The 11,722-nt window shown below is 38.9% G+C and overlaps 1 pseudogene; it reads left to right on the top strand.

Annotated features, from left to right (window-relative positions):
• Positions 1–232: 232 nt before the first annotated feature.
• Positions 233–575, top strand: LOC117079053 (annotated as a pseudogene).
• Positions 576–11,722: the final 11,147 nt, after the last annotated feature.

The raw sequence follows: 11,722 nt of genomic DNA on the forward strand, positions 1-11,722 counted from the left end.
TTAATCCTACTGCTGTAAATGGTGTTATATAGGAGACAAATGACGTTAAGAAATTAACCTAAGTACACTTGACTAGCAAGTACAAAAGCCATCAATTACAAAGCCATCTGGCTTTACGACACAATCCACTCTCCACCGTGGTGCCCTTGTCAGAAGAAAAGTAAAAAAGTGCTATATACTTCTGTTTCCTGCCCGGCCTCTGTCTTTCTATGCTGATAGCGCTCACGCAAACATGGTGAATGTTCCTAAAACCTGTCGGACTTTCTGTAAGAAGGGTGGCAAGCACCAACCCCACAAAGTGACACAGTACAAGAAGAGCAAGGATTCTCTGTATGCCCAGGGAAAGCGGCGTTATGACAGGAAGCAGAGTGGCTATGGTGGGCAGACTAAACCGATTTTCCAGAAAAGGGCTAAAACTGCAAAAAAGATTGTGCTAAGGCTTGAGTGGTTGAGCCCAACTGCAGGTCTAAGGCTATTAAAAGATGCATTTTGAACTGGGAGGATATAAGAAGAGAAAGGGCCAAGTGATCCAATTCTCAGTGTCATCTTTTATTATGAAGACAGTAAAATCTTGAGTTTATGTTCAAAAGAGAAAAAAAAGGTAAAAAAGTAATCCCCAATGTTAGTATCATAGTATTTTATATATTATACTACACTATAATTTTTTTCATTTTCCCAAATTTGGACCATTTATAGTTCTGAATTTCATAAGCATAAACTTATGTCCCCAGGGGAAGATAATTACTACTGTCCTTAGTTGGTGAGAAGAGGAAGTGCCTTCAATAAGTGGTGTAGGGCTCCGGGCCAAGTCTTCAGAGGAATCTACAATGATTGACCAGCTCAGCAAAGAAGAGGATGACATCTTGCCGACAACACTGCAGTCAGAATAAGTTACCATGGTTTGTTCTCATTCGAACAAGAAGTACATGAGGAAAAAGAAATATTTCCTGGACTTGTATGTACTTCCCTTTCACAAGTATTTCTTTTGTAAGTTGGTATTCCCCCAGCGGCCTTCTACCAAAAACGGCAGTCTTTTTGTGTGCCCTTGGACATGAGGCAGGTGGCACCAGGCCCACAGAACCCTGACAAGTGTGGAAGGACAGGAATGGAAAGAAAACAAAAATGAGAAACAGTATCTCCTAAGAAGATCTTTCAGAGTTTATCTTGTCAACCACCTGCAAGAGATGGAAAAGCAGAACAAAGCCCATTGATGTCTCTCATGGCATTTTAACAAGAGAGTGTGGCAGACAATTTCATTCCTGATGCTCTGACATGTACTAATTTTCAGACTCAGCGATCAGCACCCATGTTCTCTGCCTGTTTTGTTAATGATTCAAAGTGTATGCTTATTTTGTGCTATATATATATATATACACACACTTAAATCTGCAAAATCATAATAGCATTTTGATGGAATCATGCTGTCTCTCAATGGAATCTAATTGGTAATTTGCCTCGAATTTTTATAATTACTTGAGTGACATGAATCCTAGAATAGTAAGGAAGCCCATGGTCTTGCCATAATAATACCATAATTACCATAAATAATACTTTGATGAATCACAGCTTCTTTATTCCTTCTTCTTTACTCAACATTATTTCTAACTTAGCACTGATATCTTCATACTGCTTTTTTGTTTACCAGACTGATTCTTCTAGAAGCTTGTAAATTCTTCGAAGATAGGAATCATGTCCCATTTTTCTTTTTATCTCCAGAGCCTAGGATAGTACCCAGCACAAGTTAAGTGCTTAATAAATATGGGTCAGGCTGGGCACAATGGCCCACGCCTGTAATCCCAGCAGTTTGGAAGGATGAGGCGAGTGGATTGTCTGAGCTCAGGAGTTCAAGACCAGCCTGGACAATATGGCAAAACCCCATCTCTACAAAAAATATTTAAAATTAGCTGGTCATGGTGACACAAGCCTGTAGTCCCAGCTACTTGCTGCAGGGTTGAGGCAGGATGATGGCTTGAGCCTGAGAGGTCAGGGCTGCAGTGAGCCATGGTCACGCCACTGCACTCCAGCCTGGGTGACAAAAGGAGACTCCATCTCTTAAAAAAATTAAATTACATTAAATTTTTAAAATAAAATTAAAAAATAATAAAATTTATATTGGTCAAGTTATCCAACGAATAAATAAATAACTGCTTGAGTGAATAAATGAAATAACAAGTCACGACCACTGGATTTCTCAGTAGGTCTTTATCTGCCATAATAAGGACACAGAGCCCACATTTTGCCACTATCAGAGGATCAGGGAATGAGGCAAAGGAGAAGTCCCTGGACACCAGAAAGCTTTCTCTGGGAGTGAAAGCCAAACAGCTGCTGGATGCTTCTCAGAACTGTGAATAAAGATATCAGGTTTCTAGGGCTGTATTTACTGTACACATAAATTAACTTGAGTATTACACTATTGACAAAATATATACTTGCCATCCTAAACATCAACAGGAACTAGAATAGGCAGTACTGTTAGAGCACATTACGTTCTGTGTCTTCTGCCTCCCAACGGTTAAATATCTGTACACTGGTGGCAATGAACTGGATATATACACGACAATCCCTCCAAGCTCCAACATTCTGTCACCACTTGGGTACTAGGCACCACTAGAGAACTTGGGAGATGCAATTCTAAGTTAATCTTCACATTAGCATGTCCATTCTATGCAATTCAGCGTCTCTGCATGACAATTAAGTTGTTTATTTTCCTAGTCTCAGTTTTCCTGTCTGAAAAATGGAGATTATAAAGCGAGTTTATAGTACTTCGTGAAGAACCAGACACACGCTAAATAAATGTTAACTGTTGAGGTTTATAATATAGTTCCTGATGCTAATGACACAAGAAAAACAATTATTACAATGTGCTGTGTGTAACAAGAGCTGTAATTTCAGAATGCTGCAGGAACCCAAAGAGAGTATCCAGCTTCTGAAGATGTTGCCTTATCTGAGACATTGAGGATCATTAAGAGTGTAGGTTTCATCAGGTAAAGGGGTGAGATGGCATTGCAGGCATAAGGGATAGCTTGGGCAAAGGTGTAGAGTCTGAAAATCTCATGGCATAGACCACACTCTCCAAGCAGTTTGGGGTTGCTGGAGTGCAAGGCTGGAGATATGGCAGGAGAGGTACGCAAGGGCCGTTAAGAAGGACTTTATCCTGTGGTGAGAGCCATGGAACTATGTTAAATAATGACTCACTTGACCATACCTGCATTCAGAAAGAAAATTCTTGTAGCTGAGTAGAAGATGGTAACAACATTGAACTTGCCTGAGCCCTATGTTCCTTGAAAATGGTAATGGTTTAGGGATGTAGGAATCCCTTTTGTTTTCTGGAGACAGCTTACTACAAGAAAGGTACCTTTGTCAAGACTCCAAAAGAAAAAAAAATATCAAGCATAGCAGCTATTTAAAACTGGATTGGTTTTCCTTACTGTTTGGACGAACGGAGGCAAGATGGTGCACTTCCGGGTTCTTCTTCACCAACTTTTCCCGCGCGCGCGAAAATGCAGCCAGCGCCCAGGGACGGTGCAGACCAACCGGGCATGCGCCAGCTGACGTCAATGCGAAGAGACCAAGATTTACCTGGTCGCACCTGTGGAACGCCCCCTGACACACCCGTGCCCCGCCTACTGCCCTCCCACTCCTAGAAAAGCCGCTCAGGAGGGACGCCACGCGCTGCCTTCCTCAGTCCTTCACTCCTGTTGGGATGTCAGGACTCCAGGAACTCCGTCCGAGAGCCCCACCGGGGGACTCTGTCGTCCTTCTTTGCCGGAGGCCGACAGACCTCTTCCCCACACCTTAGGTGACCAAAATAAACTTGCAGTTTTGCTCCTACACTTGCCTACTCGCTGGTTCTTTTGTGCCCGCTCTGGTGGTCTTAGAAAAACAAATCACTTACCTCTGATGATTTAGAGAACTACAAGAGCCTTAAGTTTCCTGGCAAAAATTTCAAATAAAAGACTTGTTTTTAATGTTCAGAATAGAAATAGTATAATATTTATTTTGTTATTTGGTAAAGTAGGTGGGAGTAGAATTGTTTAAATTAATGTTTCTTTCCACTGAAATGTAATTCAATCAATAATTTAAGGTGATTTCAGGTCTTTTCCTTTAGGTGATGAGAAGAAAATTGTGGTATGGGAACAAAGTTTTAATGTTCAGGAAATATTGGCTTTGTTCTTAGGAAAATCATATTAACTGGGATTTCTCTCAATAGTTGTGTTTATCATTATTAAAATTAAGTGACATGCACTTGAATTAAGTAGTAATAAAAAATGTGAGACTTTTCAGTGACTTTTGATCCCAAGACTTTATTACCATTAGGCCTTCAGATACATACTCAAAAACAAAATAAGTACAAGTGTTGCATTGGTTTAAAGATTCCAGTGGTAAAAGTTACCTGATAAGTTGTCAGTAGAAACCATTCTTGAAAATGTGTGATGGTACTCTTTTAAAAGTGCCAAAATGAAATTATTCTGTGCTTATTCTTACTAGGTCCCTGTTTGGTTGTATAGTATTTAAGTGAAAATTGATTATTCTCTGCTGAATTTCTACAACTGATATTTGCATTTACCATTTTTTAAGTGATAAAGAGAAAGGTTAATTGTCTTACTTAGATAAGTTGTCATAGGAACTGTCACTTTTTTTGTGCTTTTTTTCAGTTCTGTCACTAGGTTGCTAGCAATTAGACACATGCAAGAAACAACCTCACCACTTTAGTACAGTGGTTTGAAGTGCTGTGGGCAGTAACTACTGGACACTAAGTCACAGTGTTTTAATTTGTGACATATTAGAGAGAATGATAGGACTTTCTGCAGTATAAATGTCCTATTACCTAGTCCTTCTGTTGAAAAGTTACAAGGCTTTGACTCCAGGGTCTAAAAAAGGCATTTACTCCCTTACTCCTTCTAAATCTAGAACATTCACACCAAAGCCTTATCTTCAGACCCAGGAGAAGGTAACAATAAAAATGAACTGCTTTCACACGAAGCCAAAAATTAAAACTATTCAATCCCTCTAGGCCCAGAAATTATCATGGGAGACGTGGGCATGTGAAATTGTAAGGGCAGATTTTGAGGGATGAAATTAATTCACAGTTTTTCTATAAATTAAATATTAATATCAAAAGTACACTGATGCAGGGCCAGTGCTGGTATAAAGGGTTTTCTTGAAGCATCGATCTGCTCTTTAAAAAAAAAAAATTGTAAAAAGTTATAAAAGGTTTTTGGAAATCTTACCTTATGGTCAAACTGATTAAAATTATATAGACTTGTTTATAAACCTTTATTAAAATTAGCTTTAACATTAGTAATACACCAAACAAATGTAAAATTTCATTTTCTCTTTTGAACAAAATTTTTGTGTAATATTAATAAGAGATTTTTGTTTAACTTTTGAGTAAACTGCAGGGGAAAAAAAACGGAGGGGGGAGGATAGATTTAGCTGGCCATATGCTATCTGTATTAGGTCTTATTGTTTGGAAAATTAAGTCTCATCTTTATCAAAAAGTGTATGTTTTTATCATTTTGGCCAAATGAATGACTATTTTATAGTGACCTGCAATTCTATTTTGTGATATCAAGTGTCTTAAGCCTTTGACATTTGACAAACTTTCCAAAAGCAAAATATCAACTTCTAAATTCATCATTTTGACCTTACTCTAACTTTTTTGTATATTGGGTCTCCTAAAGTTCAAGAGAAACATATTAGGATTATTTGTTCTGTTAAAGTTATACAGGAAGCATTGTCAATGTGAGATGGTATTTAACTTTCTTTGGGTTATATTTATATAGACGTGCTGTTAATGTGTTTCAGGATTTTATGAGATTCCTAAAATCCTGATATGTCTTAACATATGTTGTCAGTAATAATTATGATTATTACATTAAATTTTTATATGCCACAAAAATATAAATTTTTATATGCCAAATTTCCTTGTCAATTGTGTCTGTCCTGAAACTTTTGTCATCCATAATTGTTTTGCTTTGATTGTTTGCAAAAAGCAGTTTATAATCAGCTATAGTCCAGGTCTTGCTTCTTTGGGAGAGTTCATGAAAAGGACTCTTAAATGCATGTTTCTCGTAACTGGAGATTATACCACTGGACTAGAGAAAAATGTTCAGGACTCTAAAAGGTGGATGTGTTGATAACATTTACAAATCCAATATGGAGCAGAGCAGAAGTTGATTGCATGGACTGAACTAATGGAGGCAGAAATACTTTATAATGGCTTTTTTCTTTGAAACATTGCTGATTCTTTTGCTTTTCATAGTCTACAGAATTTTTTCTTTGAGCTATTGATAGCCTTTAGCAAATAAGTAGAGTATGCAGAATTTGAGTCATATTCCTCTTTCTGCCTAATTTCTCCAGAATTCATAAACTATTTGTGAATATTCTTAATTCATGACAATGTGGTTGTTTGCATAAGTTCAATAAAAATTTGTTTTCTTTCATAATGGGATACAGTTGGAAGAACTGGTTATTTTCCCAGGACTTTTACTAAAATGGCCTTGCGAGAGGTTTCAGAAAAGTCAATTTAGAAGAACCTTTATGGACAGTGATTCTTGTTGTACTTCATGTGGGTAATCAGGCCCAGTATAGTGGGACTGAAGATTATTTTGCAGGTAGGTTGGTCCTGCTATGATTTGTCTTTGGTGAAAGTTGTGGACTGGAGGGGAAAAAAAACGTACTTCTAAAGAAAATTATGATATTAGGTTAACCTTTGATTCCTGAGTGGCCACATGATCACCCATGGCATGGAACTACCCACAATGCCCTTCCTTAGCATGAAGCAGCCAGAAGGATGAACGATCAGATTCCACATGATTGAGGAACTGATAAATAGGGGAGACTGAAGCTGGCCCAATTCTCCCATAGAAGTGACATTTATGGTTTATTTTGAATAAACATAGAAATTGATACTCCCAATCTTAAAACTTAAGAAAGTTACATTTATCTTAGCTGAGTCCCTTTCTCAGGAAACCAACCATCAGTCCTCCCAGATAGTATCAAGAAACTGAAACTTACCAGATCACTGCATCTGAACAATAAGATGCCAGATCTCTCACCTGTCATGATTGCCTATCTGACCATCTGCTTCATGTTGGTTAATTAACTCCTCTTCCTTACTCACACCCACCCAATTCCTGTTCACACACATGTAGTTATGTTCCTTCCCTGCTATATAAAGCCCAATTTTAGTTGGTCAGGGAGATGGATTTGAGTCTGACCTCCCATCTCCTCTTCTGTAGCCTTGGATTAAAGCCTTCTTTCCTGGCAATACTCATTGTCTCAGTGATTGGCTTTCACTGTGGCAAGCAACTGGACCTAGGACAAACCTGTGGTGTTTTAGTAACATAATCTTTGCAAAGATGGTTTCATTCCCCCATATCTTGCTCTATGTACCTCTTTCATTTGCCTGTTCCTGAGTTGTATTCTTTATAGTAAATAGGTAAAGATAGTGTTTCTCTGAGTTCTGTGAGCCATTCTAGCAAAAGATCAAACCCAAGAAGGGGGTTATGAGACCCTCCCGTTTGTAACTGGTCCGTCAGAAGTTGTGGGTAACCTGGGAACCCACTACTTGCAATTAGCATCTTACAAGGAGGCAGTCATATGGGCCTGAGCCCTTCACCTGTGGGGGTGTGCACTAACTTATGTTAGTGTCAGAATTTAATTGAATTTGGAAACCAAAAAGTATCTGAGACAAGTCTCAATCAGCTTAAAGTTTTATTTCACCAAGGTTAAGGACTGTGGCCCATAACATAGCCTCAGGAGGTCCTGAGAATATGTACCCAAGGTGGTTGGGTTATAGCTTGGTTTTATACATTTTCGAGAGACAGAAATTATATGAAAATATTTAAATCAATACATGTAAGGTATACATTGGTTTGAGCTGGAAAGGCAGGGTATCTCAAAGCAGAGGCTTCTAGGTCATATGTGGATTCAAATATTTAGCAATTGGTTGGAAAAGATGAGCTCTGCCTGAAGAGTTGAATTCAGCAGAAAAAGTGCTTAAGTTTAGATAAATGAGGTGTGGAAGCCAAGGTTCTTGTCATGTACATGAAGTCTCTAGGTAGCAGGCTTCAGAGAAAATAGATGGTGAATATCTCTTATTTGACCCTAAAAGGTGTCAGACTTTGCTGAAAAGACCTAGTAAGGGAAAGAGATTCTCATGTTAAATAAGCAAATTTGAGGATAAAATTACTTTGATTCCCTTCAGGGCCTGTTTTCTGTCATGTGATGCAATACCGGAGTCAGAATTTGGTATCTCTTGCTACAGAGTGTGTTTTGTGAATTTTAAGATATCTATTTTAATGTTAATGCTGGTCAGTTGTGTCTAAGCTCCGAAGGGATGAGAGTGTAATGAGGCATATTCACCCCCTTTCACAACATGGCCTGAACTAGCTTTTCAGGTTTCTTTGGGGTACCCTTGGGCAAGAGGGGTTCCATTCAGCCTGCCGGGAAGGTTAGAATTTTATTTTTGGTTTATAAATTGTAGGACATCCAGTTGGTGTCTGCAAAGAATTGGAGAATTGTGTGGTAAGGGAGAAATCCCCATGTTTTGGTGACCAGAAGTGTTCTGAGAGTACAGAAAAGGAAAAGCATTTTCCCCCCAAACAATCTCCTTTAATCTTCACTAAAATGCTAAGAAACAGGTATAATTGCTGTTATCCTTGTTTTACTAATGGGTGAACCAAGACCAAAAGAAGTTAAGCAATTTTCAGCACAGAAGCAGAGTTGGGATTCTGACCTTATGTCAGACCCAGAGCCCCACACTCCACCCCTACCTGCTACGACCCTACCTCTAGGTCAGAAATGGTGGTGAGCATCTCATCACAGGAGGGATGCTCATCTTTCCACATAAAGGAAGATCTGAATTATTATATGTCAAAGAGAGATAGATTACTAAAACAAGCAACGGAACTCAGTCTTTCCGGCAAATGCCAGAAAGACAAAAATGGTTTGAGAATGTGAATGCCACATTTGTGATTCAATAGAGATGCTGACTGCCTAAGATGAGATCGTGATGGCCTTGACGTTCTGTGCTAACAATCATTCAGTATAATAACCACCTTCCAAAGAAATGCAGCCAGCAACACAGAGAAAAATGAAAAACATCATTTTTGCACAAATGTTTGCTTTTCAAAAACACTTTGTGTGCATTTCCTTGGAATATTTTTGTATTTCTACAACTAGAAAATGCAGATTTATAACAGCAGCATTATGCACTCCAGAGTTGATCGTCTGCACATGTGAGACTTCCTCAGGAACAGCCAGGCAGCACTATGAGATGTGACTCTGAGCAACCAGCAGTGATGGCCATGTAATGGACCTAAACAAACAAAATGTATGATCAATACTAGCTGTAGGCCTAGTAAGCTTACAGAAGAGAACAGAAACATCTAAGACCAAAGATGATCTCAACATCTCTCCAGACTGAATGATTCCCTTCTCAGTAGACCTTGGACAAAGCACCAACCTCATGAATCTGTTTTCTAATATCTGAATAACAAATAACAGTACCTCATATCTAACCTTATGTCTAAGAGTTCTGAGGATCAAATTGATGGGTAAAAAGGAGTGAGGCAGTGTTTTGTACATAAACCTTGCTCAACTGGTGTTCCATAGTTTTTCTTGCTGTCATATAGGTTTCACTTTTAATTGCATTTCAAATAATCAAGTTTATTCCTACAAAGTATAATCAAAATGAGGTATTCTTCAACAACCCCAAATACAAAACAAGGATGATGTAAAGAAAATATTGTTGCTCAATGACATCTTCTCTGAGAAGGTGGGGTCTTGAGAGGCCCAAATGTGAAGCCTGGGACTGAGAAAGCTTCATGAGGTGGTAGAAACAGTGGGGCCAGGCAGGTCCCAACTAGATAGAGGCTGCATGAGATGGTTAATCAAGCAAGGGCTCTGGAGTCCAACATTCTAATAACCATACCTGCCCAGGAACCACAGAAAAGGTACTGAGTGTCTCTCTGTATGTTCATTCATAATAAGTCTCGAGACTGCTCAGGTCATTTGCGTGTCTTATGTGGACACTGCTTTCCTGTCTATGTGCTTTTACAACTTCAGACATTGTAACTTGGTTCTGACTTCACCAAGATCCCAAAAGGTGCTCTTTTTGTTGGATTCCCTTTGTCATCTTTTTCTTGGAAAATAATGTTTTCTTCTTGATTGAACATACAAATGAACAAAAAAAGACAAACAGCCTGGGAGTAGTGGCTCACTCCTGTAATCCAAGCACTTGGGAGGCCAAGGCAGGGGGATCACTTGAGCCCAGGTCTATGAGACCAGCCTAGGCAACTAGTGAGACCCTGTCTCTACAAAAAATAAAAAATTGGCCAGGCATGGTGGCACATACCTGTAATCCTAGCTACTCAGGAGGCTGAGGCAGGATGATCACTTGAGCCCAAGAGGCCGAAGTTGCAGTGAGCTATGATTACGCAACTGCACTCCAGCCCTGAGTGACAGAGTGAGACCCTGTCTCAAAAAACAAACACGCAAAAACAAAACAATAAAAACCTTCAACATCACATTTATCTACCTCATCTGTACCAGATTGCGTTCAAAACACCACTTACTTTATTTCCAGGTTGTTGCTTTGGGATTGCATTCTATATTGTTGCAAACAAGCCTGACATGAGCACACAACCATAACATAAACACAATATGTGTAAATACATGTAAATCAAGCAATTGCTTACCAAAAAAGCTGACCTTTCATTTGTGATTTATTTATCTACAGTCACATACCTGCAGTTAGGTATTTTATCAGTAAAGAGCTATGAAGCAGAGAGTTTGACTTCCGTCTTCCATAATCTTGGGCAATCTAAACAACCTCCCCTTTCACGGTTTATTTAATTGGAACTAATGTTTGATGGTTATAGGTAGTCATAGAGTTAATGAACATAAAATAAAGTCATTTTATGGGCTTAATTGTGACCCCCAAAAAGATATATTGAAGTCCTAACCTGCAGTATCTTTGAAAATAGGGCCACTGGAGATACAATTAGTTAAGATAAGGTCATACTGGAAGAGGGTGGGCCACAAATCCAGTATGATGGTGTCTTATGGGAGGAAGAAAGACAGACATGCAGGGAGAAGGCTATCTGACAATGGAGATTGAGATGGAATTGCTGCAGATACAAGCCAGGAACACCAAAGATTGACAGCAAACCACCAGAAGCTAGGAAGAGGCAAGGAAGTATTTTCTCCTGCAGGTTTCAGAGGGAGCATAGCCTTCACAACGCCTTAATTTCAGGCTGTTAGCCATGAAAACTATGAGACAATACGTTTCTGTTGTGTTAAGCCATCTAGTCTGGGATACTTTGTTACAGCATTCCAGGAATCTCATAGGGGCAGCACAATAAAATCTTTGAGAGATTTCACCCTCTGAGTAAAAGGTCTAGCAGGGTATTTACAAACATTGGGCAACATATCCACAAATAAAGCTCATGGGTCAGGCACCATGATATACACTTCACTTGAATCATTTCATTATATTATCACAAGAAATAAATGATGTTGGAGCTACTACCATTTGTATCTTGTAGCTAATGAAACCATGGCACAGACAGTTCACATGACTCACTTGAGGTCACATTATTGGTAATTATAGAATGTTGTGGAGACATCACGATGTTTCTTGCCCTTAAGGACTTAAAAATCTAGTAGGTAAAAACTAAAACATATGCACATTGGTTTACTTATTAATTGGTTG

Source organism: Trachypithecus francoisi, unplaced genomic scaffold, assembly GCF_009764315.1.
Source record: "Trachypithecus francoisi isolate TF-2019V2 unplaced genomic scaffold, Tfra_2.0 Lachesis_group7, whole genome shotgun sequence".
In the NCBI taxonomy this organism is placed as follows: domain Eukaryota; kingdom Metazoa; phylum Chordata; class Mammalia; order Primates; family Cercopithecidae; genus Trachypithecus; species Trachypithecus francoisi.